Genomic DNA, 11,683 nt, shown 5'->3' with positions numbered 1-11,683 from the left:
CCCTTCTCAGATTCCCAAACACAGTGCTACCAAACTGATCCATGAAAAGAAGCGTGTAACGCTGTTTGATGAATTCACAAACCACAAAATGGTTTCTCAGAAAGCTTCTTTCTAATTTTTATATGAGGGTATGTCCTTTGTAACCATAAGATTAAAATGCACTCCAAAATATCCCTTTGGGGATTCCAAGAAAACAGTGTTAGCAAACTGCTCAATGAACAGAACAGTGTAACTCTGTTAGATGAATTCACACATCACAAAACAGATTTTCAGAAAGCTTCTTTTGACTAATCTGAGGATATTTCCTTTGTCACCATAGGGTTCAATGCACTCCCAAATATCCTATTGCAGATTCCTCGAAAATAGTGTTATTGAACGCTCCAATGCAAAGAACGGTGTAACTCTGTGAGATGAATTCACATATCACAAGGCTGTTTCACAGAAAGCTTCTTTGTAGTTTTTCTGTGAGTATATTTCCTTTTTCACTATAGGCCTCACTACGCTCCCAAATATCCCTTTGCACATTCCACGAGAACAGTGTTAGCAAGCTGCTCCATGAAGAGAATGTAGTAACTCTGTGAGATGAATACCTGCATCACAAAGAAGGTACTCAAAGAGCTTCTTTCTAGTTTTTATCTGAGTATATAGCCTTCATCACCATAGGCTTCAATGCTACATAAAATTTCCCTTCACACGTTCCAGAAAAACTGCTACCAAACTGCTCCATGAAAAGAAAGGTGAAGCTCTCTGACATGAATTCACAAATCAGAAGGCAGTTTCTCAGAAAGCTTCTTTCTAATTTTTGTCTGAGGATATTCCTTTTTCACCATAGGCCTCAATGAGCTCAGAAATATCCCTTTGCAGATGCCATAAAAATAGCATTAGCAAACTTCTCAATGAAAAGAACAGTGTAACTTTGTGAGATTAATTCACACATCACAAAAGAGTTTATCAGAAACCTTCTTTCTAGTTTTCATCTGAAGATTTTTACATTTCACCATAGGATTCAATGCTTTCAAAAATATCCCTTCTCAGATTCGCAAAAGAAGTGCTATCAAACTGAACCATAAAAAGAATCATGTAACTCTGTGAGATGAATTATCACATCACATAGCAGTTTCTCAGAAAGCTTTTTTCTACTTTTTATATGAAGATATCTCCTTTGTCACCAAAAGCTTCAATGAGCTCCAAGATATCCCATTGCAGATTCCAGGAAAAGAGCATTAGCAAACTTCTCAATGAAAAGAATAGTGTAACTCTGTGAGATGAATTCACACTTCATAAAGTAGTTTCTCAGAAAGATTCCTTCTAGTTCTTGTCTGAGGATTTTTCCTTTTACACCATATGCTTCAATTTCCTCCCAAATATCCCTATTCGTATTCCACAAAAACAGTATTTACAAACTGCTCCATGAAAGGAAAGGGGTAACGCTGAGATATGTATTCACACATCACAAAAAACTTTCTCAGAAAGCTTCTTTCTAGTTTTTATCTGAGGATATTTCCTTTTTCACCATATTCATCAATGTGCTTGTGAATATCCCATTGCAGATTCCAAAAAAAAGTGTTAGCAGACTTCTCAATGAATTTAATGATACATCTCTGTGAGATGAATTCAAACATCACAAAACAGTTTCTCAGAAAGCTTCTTTCTAGTTTTTATATGAGGATATTTCCTTTGTCACCGTAGCCTTTAATGTGATCCAAAATATCCCTTCTCAGATTCCCCAAAAACAGTGCTACCAAACTGCTCCATGAAAGGAAAGGTGTAACTCTTTGAGATGAATTCATAAATCCCAAATCAGTTTCTCAGAAAGCTTCTTTCTAGTTTTTGTGTGAGGATATTTCCTTTGTCACCATAAGCCTCAATGAGATCCAAAATATCCCATTGAAGATTTCAAGAAAACAGTGTTAGCAAACTGTTCCATGAAATGAAAGGTGTAACATAGTGTGATGAATACACCAGTCACAACGCAGTGTCTCAGAAAGCTTCTTCCTAGTTTTTATCTGAGGATATTTCCTTTGACACCATAGGCTTCAAGGTGATCCAATATATCCCTTCTCAGATTCCCCAAAAACAGTGCTACAAAACTGATGCATGAAAAGTATTGTGTAGCTCTGTGAAATGAATTAACACATCACAAAATGGTTTCTCAGAAAGTTTCTTTGTAGTTTTTATATGAGGGTATTTCTTTTGCCACCATAAGCTTAAAAATGTACTCCAAAATATCCCATTGCAGATTCCAAGAAAACAGGGTTAGCCAACTGCTCAATGAAAAGAACAGTGTCACTTTGTGAGATGAATTCACACATCACAAAGCAATTTCTAAGAAAACCTGTTTTTGGTTTTTATCTGAGTATATTTCCCTTGTCATCATAGGCTTCAAGTTGCTACCATAGATCCTGTCACAGATTCCAGGAGAACGTTGTTAGGAAACTACTCCATGAAAAGAAATGTGTAAGTCTGTGAGATGAATTCATACATCACAAACCAGTTTCTCAGAAAGCTTCTTTCTAGTTTTTACATGAGAGTATTTCCTTTGTCATCATGAACTTCAATGCACTCTCAAATATCCCATTGCAGATGCCAAGAAAACAGTGTTAGTAATCTGCTCAATGAAAAGAAGAGTGTAACTCTGTGATGTGAATTCAAAAAATCACAAAGTAGTTTCTGAGACAGCTTCTTTCTAGTTTTTGTCTGAGGATAGTTCCTTTTCCACGAAAACAGTGTTAGGAAACTTCCAATGAAAGTAATGGCATAACTCTGTGAGATGAATTCACAGATGACAAAGAAGTTTCTTAGAAACCTTCTTTATATGTTTATCTCCCGATAATTCCTTTGTCACCATAGGCTTCAATGCGATCCAAAATATCCCTTCTCAGATTCCCCAAAAACAGTGCAACCAAATTGCTCCATGAAAAGAAAGGTGTTACTCTGTGAGATGAATTCACAAATCAGAAAGCAGTTTCTCAGAAAGTTCTTCTTGGTTTTATCTGAGGATAATTCCTGTGTCACCATAGTCCTCAATGCGATTAAAAATATCCCTTCTCAGATTCCCCAAAAACAGTGCTACAAAACTGATTCATGACAAGAATCGTATAACTCTGTGAGATGAATTAACACATCACAAAATGATTTCTCAGAAAGCTTCTATCTAGTTTTCATATGAGGGTATTTTCTTTGTCTCCATGAGCTTAAAATGTGCTCCAAAATATCACATTGCTGATTCCAAAAAAAAAACACTTTTAGCAAACTGCTCAATGAATAGAACAGTGTAACGCTGTGAGATGAATTCACACATAACAAAGCAGTTTCTCAGAGAACTTCTTTCTAGTTTTTGTGTGAGGATATTTCCTTTGTCACCATTGGTTTCAATATATTCCGAAATATCCCAATGCAGGTTCCAAGAAAACAGTGTTGACAAACTCCTCAATGAAAAGAACAGTGTAACTCTGTGAGAATAATTCACACATCACAAAGCTGTTTCTCAGAAAGTTCATTTTGGTTTTTTTCTGAGGATATTTCCTTTGTCACCATAGACTTAAATGCGATCCAAAACATTCCTTCTCAGATTCCCCAAAAACACTGTTACAAAACTGACCCATGAATAAACACATCACAAAATGGTTTCTCAGAAAACTTCTTTCTACTTTTCATATCAGGGCATTTCCTTTGCCACCACAAGCTTAAAATGCACTTGAAAATATTCCATTGCAGATTCCAAAGAGAAAAAAACAGAGTTAGTAAACTGCTCAACAAAAAGAGCACAGTAACTCTGTGAGATGTTTTCACACGTTACAAAGTGGTTTCTCAGATAGCTTCTTTCTAGTTTTTATCTGAGGATACTTCATTTTTCACCATAGACCTCAATGCACTCCCAAATATCCCTTTGTAGTTTACACGGAAACAGTTTTAGCAAACTACTCTATGAAAAGAAAGGTGTAACTCTGTGAGATGAATTCACACATCATAAAGCAGTTTCTCAGAAAACTTCCTTCTCGTTTTTATCTGAGGATATTTCCTTTTTCACTGTAGGCCACAATGCCCTCCCAAATATCACTTTGCAGATTCCACAAAAAGATTGTAAACAAACTGCTCCATGAATAAAAAAGGTGTAACCTTGTGAAGTGAATTCACACATCATGAAGAAGTTTCTCTGAAAGCTTTTTCCTAGTTTTTACCTGAGGATATTTTCTTTGTTACCTTAGGCTTCAACACAGTCCAAAATATCCCTTCTCAGATCCCCAAAAACAGTGTTATCAAACTGCTCCATGAAAAGAATGGTGTAATATTTTGAAGTGAATTCACGCATCACAAAGCAGTTTCTCAAAAAGCTTCTTTCTAGTTCTTATCTGAGGATATTTCCTTTTTCACCATAGACCACAATGCACTTGGAAGTATCCCTCTTCATATTCCACGATAACTGCTCAGTGACAGCAAAGTCCTCCACAAAAAGAAACGTGTAACTTTGTAAGTTGAATTAACATATCACAAAGCAGTTTCTCAGAAAGCATCTTTCCAGTTTTTATATGAGGATATTTCCGTTGTCACTATAGGCTTCAATGCGATCCAAAATACCCCTTCTCAAATTCCCCAAAAACACTGCCAGCAAACTGATCCATGTAAAGAATTGTTCACCAATGTGGGATGAATGAACACATCACAAAGCAGTTTCTCAGAAAGATTTTTTCCAGCTTTTATATGATATTATTTAATTTGTCACCATAAGCAGGATTGCACTCAGAAAAATACCATTGCAGATTCCAAGAAATCAGTGTTGGCAAACTACTCAATGAAAAGAAAGGTGTAACTCTGTGAGATGAATTCACAGACCACAAAGAAGTTTCTCAGACAGCTTATTTCTAGTTTTTATCTGAGGGAATTTCCTTTGTCACCATAGGCTTCAATGCGATCCAAAACATCTCATCTCAGATTCCTCAAAAACAGTGCTACCAAACTGATTCATGAAAAGAATCATGTAACTCTGTGAGATGAATTACCACACCACAAAAACGTTTCATGCAAAACTTCTTTCTAGTTTTTTTTAAGGATATTTCCTTTGTCAAAATAAGCTTCAATGCACTCTGAAATATCCCATTGCAGGTTCCAAGAAAACAGTGGTTGCAAACTTCTCAATGAAAAAAACAGTGTAACTCTGTGGGATGAATTCACACATCACAAAGCAGTTTCTCAGAAAGCTTATTTCTAGTTATTATCTGAGGATGTTTCCTTTTTCTCTATAGGCCTCAATGCTCTCCCAAATAACCCATTGCAGATTTCATGAAATCAGTGTTAGCAAACTGCTCCATGGAAAGAAAAGTGTAACTCTGTGAGATGAAATCACACATCACAAAGCAGTTTCTCTGAAAGCTTCTTTCTCATTTTTATCTGAGGATATTTCCTTACTAACCATAGGCTTCAATGCGATCCAAAATATCCCTTCTCAAATTCCCCAAAAACAGCGTTACCAAAATTCTTGATGAAAAGAATCGTGTAACCCTGTGAGATGAATTAACACATCACAAAGTGTTTTCTCAGAATGCTTCTTTCTAATTTTTATATGAGGATATTTCATTTGTCATCACAACCTTCAAGGTTCTCCAAAATATCCCATTGCAGTTTTCAAGAAAACAGTGTTAGCCAACTGCTCAATGAAAACAAAAATGTAACTCTGTGAGATGTATTCACACATCAGAAAGAAGTTTCTCAGAAGGCTTCTTTCTCTTTTTTATCTCAGGATATTTAACTTTTCACTATACACCTCAATGTGCTCCCAAATATCACTTTGCAGTCTCTATGAAAAGAGTGTAAGCAAGCTGCCCCATGAAAATAAAGGTGTAACTCTGTGAAGTGAATTCACACACAAGAAAGAACTTTCTCAGAAAGCTTCTTTCTAGTTTCTATCTGAGGATATTTCGTTTGTCACCATAAGCTTCAATACGATCCAAAATATCCCTTCTCAGAATCCCCCAAAACACTGCTAGCAAACTGCTCCATGAAAAGAATCGTGTAACTCTGTGAGATTAATTAACATATTACAAAGTGGTTTCTCAGAAAGGGTCTTTATGGTTTTTGTCTGAGGATATTTACTTTGTCACCATTAGTTTCTATACACTCTGAAATATCCCATTCCAGATTCCAAGAAGACAGTGTTAGGAGACTGCTTAATGATAATCACAGTGTAACTCAGTGAGATGAATTCACACATCACTAAGTAGTTTCTCAGAAATATTCTTTCTAGTTTTTATCTGAGGATATTTAATTTTTCACCGTAGGTTTCAATGCACTCCCAAATATCCCATTGCAGATTCCACGAAATCTGTGCTATCAAACTGCTCCATGAAAAGAAAAGTGAAACTCTGTGAGATGAATTCACACATCACAAAGCAGTTTCTCAGAAATCTTTTTTTTGTTTTTTTATAAGGATATTACCTTTGTCACCATAGGCTGCAATGCGCTCCCAAATATCCTATTGCAGATTCCAAGAAAACAGTGCTACCAAACTGCTGCATGATAAGAAAGGTTTAACACTGTGAGATAAATTCACACATCACAAGCAACTTTCTCAGAAAGCTTCTTTCTAGTTTTTAATTGAGGATATTTTCTTTGTCATGACTGGCTTCAAAGTGATCCAAAATATCCTCTCAGATTCCACAAAACAAGCTAAAAAATTGAAAATTGATCAATGAAAAGCACCGTGCAATGCTGTGAGATGAATTAACACATCACAAAGTGGTATATCAGAAAGCTCTTTTCTAGCTTTTATATGAGGGTATTTCCATTGTCACCATAGGCTTCAGTGCAGTCCGAAATATCCCATAGCAGATTCCAAGAACACAGTGTTAGCAAACTGCTCAATGAAAAGAAAAATTTAAATCTGTGAGATGAATTCACACATCACTAAGAAGTTTCACAGAAGGCTTCTTTCTAATTTTAGTCTGAGGATACTTCCTTTTCACCGTGGACTTCAATGCAATTCAAACTATGCCTTCTCAGATCCCCAAATATAGTGCCACCAAACAACTCCTTAAAAACTGTGGTGTAACTCTGAGAGATGAATTCACACATCTGAAAGCTGTTTCTCAGAAAGCTTATTTCCAGTTTTTCTCAGAGTTTATATCCTTTTTCACCATAAACCTCAATGCGCTATGGAATACCCCATTGCAGATTCCACAAAAAAAGTGTTGGCAAACTTCTCAAAGAAAAGAAAGTTGTAACTTTGTGAGATGAATTCACACATCCCAAAGCAGTTTCACAGAAAGCTTCTTTTTGGTTTTCATGTCACTATAGGCTTCAATGTACTCCCAAATATCCTATGGCAGATTCCACAAAAACAGTGTTATCAAGCTGCTCAATGAAAAGAACAGTGTATCTACATAAGATGAATTCATACATCACAAAGCAGTCTCTCAGAAAGTTTCTTTCTAGCTTTTACCTGAGGATATTTCCTTGTTTACTATAAGCCTCAATGCACATCCAAATATCCCTTCCCAGATTCCATGAAAATGGTGTTAGCAAATTGCTCCATGGAAAGAAAGGTGGAAATCTATGAGGTGAATTCAAACATCTCTAAGATCTTTTTCAGAAAACTTCTTTCTAGTTTTTATCTGAGGTTATTTCCTTCGACACCATACACTTCAATGCAATCCAAAATATCCCTTCTCAGATTCCCCAAAAAGAGTGTTACCAAACTGAACTATGAAAAGAATCTTGTAACTCTGAGAATTGAATTAACACACCAGAAAGCAGTTTCTCAGAAAGCTTCTTTTTGCTTTTTGTCTGAGGATATTTCGTTTGTCACCATATGTTTCAAACCACTCCCAAATATCCTAATGCAGATTCCATGAAAACAGTGTTAGGAAACTGCTCCAAGAAAGGAATCATGTAACTCTTTGAGATGAATTCACACATCACAAAGCAGTTTTTCACAAAGCAGTTTTGCACAAAGCTTCTTTCCACTTTTTATGTGAGGATATTTCCTTTTTCACCATAGGTTTCAATGAGATTCAAAGTATCCCTTCTCAGATACCTTAAAAACAGTGCTACCAACCTGCTGCATGAAAAGAGTGATGTAACTCTGTGAGATGAATTCGCACATCACAAAGCAGTTTATCAGATAGCTTCTTTTGATTTTTATCTGAGGACATTTCCTTTGTCACCATAAGCTTCAATGAGCTCCGAATTATCCCATTGCAGATTCCAAGAAAACAGTATAAGCAAACTGCTCAATGAAAAAACGGTGTAACGCAGTGAGTCGATTTCACCCATCACAAAGAGGTTTCTCAGAAAGCCTCTTTTTGGATTTTATCTGAGGATATTTCCTTTGTCACCATAGGCTTCAACGTGATCTCAAATATCCTATGGCAGATTCTACAGAAACAGTGTTATCAAACTGCTCAAAGAAAAGTACAGTGTAATTCTGTAAGATGAGCTCACACATCACAAAGCAGTTTCTCAGGAAGCTTTGCTCTAGCTTTTATCTGAGAATATTTCCTTTTTCACTACAGGTCTAAATTTGCTCCGAAATATCCCTTTGCAGATTCCACGAAAACAGTGTTAGCAAACTGCTAAAACCAAAGAAAGGTGCAACTCTGTGAGATGAATTTACACGTCACAAGGAAATTTCTCAGAAAGCTTCCTTTTGGTTTATATCTCAGGATATTTCGTTTGTCACCACAGGCTTCAATGTGATCCAAAATATCCCTTCTCCGATTCCCCATAAGCAATGCTACCAAATTGATCCATGAAAAGAAAAGTATAACTCTGTGAGATGAATCAACACATCACAAAGTGGTTTCTCCGAAAGCTTCTTTCTAGTTTTTTTCTGAGGGTATTTTCTTTTTCACCACAGGCCTCAAAGTGCTTGTGGATATCCCTTTGCAGATTCCACAAAAATAGTGTTAGTAAGCAGCTTCATGAAAACGAAGGTGTAAATCTGTGAGGTGAGTTCACACATCACAAATAAATTTTCTCAGAAGGCTTCTTTCTAATTTCTCTCTGAGGATATTTCCTTTGAAACCATAGGCTTCAATGTAATTCAAAATATCCGTTTCAGATTCCCCAAAAACAGTGATACCAAATGTTCCATGAGAAAGGTTGTGTAACTCTGTGAGATGAATTCACACATCACACAGAAGTTTCTCTGAAAGCTTCTTTCTAGTTTTTATCTAAGGACATTTCCTTTTTCACCATAGGCCTCAACGCACTCCCAAGTATCCCTTCACAGATTCCATGAAAACAGTGTTAGAAAACTGCTCCATGAAAGGAAAGGTGTAACTCTTTGAGGTGAATTAACACATCACAAGGAACTTTCTCAGAAAAATTCTTTGTCGTTTTTATCTGAGGATATTTCTTTTGTCACTTTAAATTTCAATGCATTCTGAAATATTCAATGCATTCTGAAATAATCTGGAATATTCCAGATTCCAAGAAAACAATGTAAGCAAGCTGATCAATGAAAAGAACACTGTTACTCTGTGAGATGAATTCACCAATCACAAAGCAGTTTCTCAGAAAGCTTCTTTTGGTTTTTATCTGAGGATATTTCCTTTTTCACCATATGTTTCAATGCCCTACCAAATATCCTGTTGCAGATTCCACGAAAAGAGTGTTAACAAACTGCTCCATGAATATTCATCTCTGTGAGATGAATGCACCCATAACAAAGAAGTTTCTCAGAAACCTTCCTTCTGATTTTTATCTGAGGATATTTCCTGTTTAACCATAGTTCTCAGCTTGCTCCCAAATATCACTTTGTAGATTCCACTAAAACAGACTTCACAAACTGCTACATGAAAAGAAAGGTGTTCACCTGTGAGATGAATATGCACATCACGAATAAGTTTCTCAGAAAGCGTCTTTCTAGTTTTTATCTGATTATATTTCCTTTTTCAGCATAGGCATCAATGCGATCCAAAATATCACTTCTCAGACTCTCAAAAAAAAAAAAAGATACCAACCTGCTCCATGAAAAGAATGGTGTAACTCTGTGAGATGAATTACAAATCACAAAGCAGTTTCTCAGAAAGCTTCATTCTAGTTTTTGTCTGAGGATATTTCCTTTTACCCCATAGACCTCAATGCATCACGAATATCTCTTTGCCTCTTCGACGAAAATAGTGTTAGCAAACTGCTTCATGTAAAGAAAGGTGTAAATTTGTGAGGTGAATTCACATATCACAAAACAGTTTCTCAGAAAGCCTCTTTTTGGTGTTTGTCTCAGCATAATTCTTTGGCACCATGTTATTCAATGCTCTCCCAAATACCCTATTGTAGATTCCCCAAAAACAGTGCTACCATACTGCTTCATGAAAAGATGTTGTAACCGTATGAAATGAATTCACACATCACAGAACTGTTTCTCAGTAAGCTTCTTACTAGTTTTTATCTGAGGATATTTGCTTTTTCACCATATTCCTCTATGCGCACCCGAATATCCCATTGAAGATCCCACGAAAAAAGTGTTAGCAAACTTCTCAATGAAAAGAATGGTGTAACGTTGTGATATGAATTCACAGATAACAAATCAATTTCACAGAAAGCTTCTTTTTGGTTTTTATCTGAGGGTACTTCCTTTGTCCCCAGAGGTTTCAATGCGATCCAAAATATCCTATCGCAGATTCCATGAAAACACTGTCATCAAACTGCTCAATGAAAAGAATGTTTTAACGCTGTAAGACGAGCTCACACATCACAAAGCAGTTTCTCAGGCAGCTTCTTTCTAGTTTTTATCTGAGGATATTTCCTATTTCACCATAGGCCTCAATATGCTCCCAACTATTCCTTTTCAGATTCCAAAGAAAATTGTTATCAAACTGCTCCATGAAAAGAAAGGTGTACTTTGTAAAATGAATTCACACATCACAAACAATTTTCTCAGAAACCTTCTTTCCAGTTTTATGTGAGGATATTTCCTTTGTCACCATAGGCTTCAATGCGATCAAAATGTCCCTTATCAGATTCCCCAAAAGCAACGTTATCAAACTGCTCCATGAAAAGAGTTGTGTAACTCTGTGAGATGAATTCACAAATCACAAAGCAGTTTTCTCAGAAGCTTCTTTCTAGTGTTTATATGAGGATATTTCCTTTGTCACCATAAACTTCAGTGCGCTCTGAAATATCCCATTGCATATTCCAAGACAACAGTGTTAGCAAACTGATCAATTAAAAGAACACTGTTACTCAGTAAGATGAATTCACCAATCACAAACCGTTTCTCAGAAAGCTTCTTTCGACTTTTATCTGAGGATATTCTCTTTGTCACCATAGGCTTCAATATCATACTGAATATCCTGTTGCAGATTCGACAAAAACGGGGTTAGCAAACTGCACCATGAAAGAAAGATGTTATTCTGTGGGATGAATACTCACAATCACAATGAAGTTTCTCATAAAGCTTCTTTATAGTTTTTATCTGAGGATATTTTCTTTGTCACCATAGGCTCCGTTTCGATACAAAATATTCCTTCTCAGATTACCCAAACACAGTGCTATCCAACGGCGTCATGAAAAGAAAAGTCTAACTCTGTGAGATGAATTCTCACATCACAAGCAGCTTCACAGAAAGCTTGTTTTTGTTTTTGTCTGAAGATATTTCATTTCTCACCTTAAACTTTCAATGCGCTCCAAAATATCATATTGCAGTTTCAATGGAAACAGTGCCAGCAAACTGCTCCATGAAAAG

This window comes from Rhinopithecus roxellana, chromosome 13 (genome assembly GCF_007565055.1).
Source record: "Rhinopithecus roxellana isolate Shanxi Qingling chromosome 13, ASM756505v1, whole genome shotgun sequence".
Lineage (NCBI taxonomy): Eukaryota > Metazoa > Chordata > Mammalia > Primates > Cercopithecidae > Rhinopithecus > Rhinopithecus roxellana.
The sequence above is the reverse complement of the archived record's forward strand: the minus strand, read 5'-3'. Positions refer to the sequence as shown.